Genomic DNA, 2,729 nt, shown 5'->3' on the forward strand with positions numbered 1-2,729 from the left:
GGACATGTTGTTAGGAGGGACCATTCACTGGAGAAGGATATCATGTTCAGTAAGGTGGAGGGTGAAAGAAAAAGAGGAAGTCTTGCAGCGAGATGGATTGGTAAAGTGGCAGCATCAATGGGCTCAAGCATGGCAAGGATAGTGAGGTTGGTCAGGATCAGGCAGTGTTTTGTTCTGCTGTGCATAAGGTCACTATGAGTTGGTACTAACTAAATGGCACCTGACAACAACAATAGACACTACCCTCTGTAAACAAATTAATCGGTTGGATAGTTTGTGTCTATGATTTCCAATCTCTTTAAATACTACGTGGTGGCATCAACAGAAGAGATGTGGTTACTTCCTCAGCTGTTGATGCATCAGTTTAATCGCTGTGGCTGGGTTTTTGCACACACTTTAGCTAACCGGTGTCAGTGGGGTTTCTGGTGGTGATCTCCTGCATCCTATGTTGATGTACAGGCTCCAGCCCCCCTTTCCAGGGGTGTATTCTACCAGTTCACGCCCTCTCTCTTCACCCTAGTCAGGTCATGCCTTTCACATTTTCTAGCATTAAATAAATCTCACCTTTCCCTCTCTGCCTGACTTTGCCCATCCTGTTCCTCTGTTCTAAATCCCCTTCCCTTCCCTACCTATTCTTCATGGTTCCATTAAGTCATCTCTCTGGCAATAGTTCGACACAAGAATGTGCCTATGACTCTGTGCCTCAAGAGACACTGTGTAAGACTGGGTAAGTTGTTCCCTTCTGAGAGGCACTTGTCCTGGGGTCAGGTGGAGACAAATATTCAATGCCTACCCCTTTTAAGATTCATGAGAGTGCCTTGTAACTTCCGTACTTCTTTAGTAATATCTAAAGAAATTCTTTAAGGAGCTCTGGTAGTATAGTGGTTATGAGTCGGACTGCTAACTTCACAGTCAGAAGTTCGAAACTACCAGCTGTTCCGCAGGAGAAAGATGAGATTTTCTGCTCCTGTAAAGATTTACAGCCTCAAAAATTCTGTACAGGGTTGCTATGAGTCAGAACCAACTTGACAGCACTTAATAATAAAAATGTTGGAAATGGAGTCCCAGTGTGGGGCTGTAGGATAAGCACTTGATCGCAAGATCAGTTTGAATCTCAAAGTCAATGGTTCAAACTCACCAGCCACTCATCAGAAACCCTATTATACAGGGTCACTATGGATTGGAACTTACTCAATGACACTTACCAACGACAACATGTTGGAAATGACTAGTTGAAGAGGAATGGTGTCCCATTCATTATCAAAAAGAACATTTTTAGATCTATCTTGAAGTGCAACGCTGTCTGTAATAGGATACTATCGCCTACAAGGAAGACCAGGCAGAGTATTATTCACTAAGGCTAAAGGTAAGGAAATGGAAGATTTTAAACTACTTCTTTAGTCTGAAATGGATCAGACATGCTAGCAAGATAGCTTCATAATTATTGATATTAGAATGAGAAAACTGGAAACTGTGAAGAAGGAATGACAGTTGGAAAACATGGCCTATTGATAATTGCATCGCCAGAAATAAGATTATAGAGTTTTGTGTAAGGCCAGCAACTTGTTCATTGCAAATACCACTTTCAACAAAATAAACTGTTACCATACACATAAACCTCAGTAACTATACATGGCCTACCACACCGGACACAAGTGCTGCAAAAGACTTGTTAAAATTTTTAAATGCTAAGATGTCACTTTGAGGACTGGGACGCACCTGACCCAAGCCAAGGTCTTTTCAAACAAGATGGATCTACACAGTGTCAGCAGCAATGGGCTCAACCATAGCAGCAATTGTGGGAACGGTGCAGAACCCGGCAGTGTGTTTTTCTGGAGGGCATGAGGTCACTAAGACATGGAACTGGTTCCAAGTCACCTAACAACAGCAATATACGCATGTGAAAGTGAAGCAATGAATAAGAAAGACCAAAGAGAATTGAACACTTGAATTATGGTGTTAGTAAAGAATACTGAATTGAATTGACTGTGGACTTCCAGAAGAATGGAGGAATCTGTCTTGAAAAAAAGTACAGCCAGAATGTTCCTTAGAAGCAAGACTATGTGACTTTGTCTCATGCAGTTTGGGCATGTTCTCAGGAGGGACCAATCCCTGGAGAAGGACATCGTGCTTGGTAAAATAAAGGATCAGTGAAAGAGAGAAAGACTCTGAAGATGAATTGACCAAGTGCCTGCAACAATGAGGCCAAACGGCAAAAATTGTGAGGCTGGCTTAGGACAGGCCATGTTTCATACTGTACTTAATATGAATCAGAACCTGCCAATCAACAGCTGACAACAACCGGAATGGCAACATTCATGCATGTATCCAACAGACACTAAATGCTTTCAGTGTGGTAAGAGGAGCCCTGGTGCACAGAACCGCAAGGTCGGCAATTCAAACCCAGCAGCCTTGGAAACCCTATACAGGGTCAGAATTCACTCAACGGTGATTAACAACAACAGCAACACTGTAGTAAGGTGGAAGTCTTGTGGCACAGTGGTTGAAACTTACCAACTGTTCTGCAGGCCCATCTGCTCCATCTGCTCCAGTGAAGGTTTACAGCCTAGGAAACAAATGAGGCAGTTCTGCTTTGTCCTATAGGTTTGCTTTGAGTCTGAATCAACTCGACAATAATAGGTTTGGTTGTTCGGTTTTGCGTGGCAGGATGGTTGTTTGGTTTTGTGTGGCAGGATGGTTGTTTGGTTTTGTGTGGCAGGATGGTTGTT

The 2,729-nt window shown here is 42.9% G+C and overlaps 1 protein-coding gene across 1 annotated transcript in view; it reads left to right on the plus strand.

The window, feature by feature from the left end:
- Positions 1-2,729, plus strand: part of PNLIPRP3 (pancreatic lipase-related protein 3) — a 68,261-nt gene that overhangs the window by 63,915 nt on the left and 1,617 nt on the right. The gene's annotated exons all lie outside the window — the stretch shown is intronic.

Source organism: Chrysochloris asiatica, unplaced genomic scaffold (genome assembly GCF_000296735.1).
Source record: "Chrysochloris asiatica unplaced genomic scaffold, ChrAsi1.0 scaffold00003, whole genome shotgun sequence".
Lineage (NCBI taxonomy): Eukaryota > Metazoa > Chordata > Mammalia > Afrosoricida > Chrysochloridae > Chrysochloris > Chrysochloris asiatica.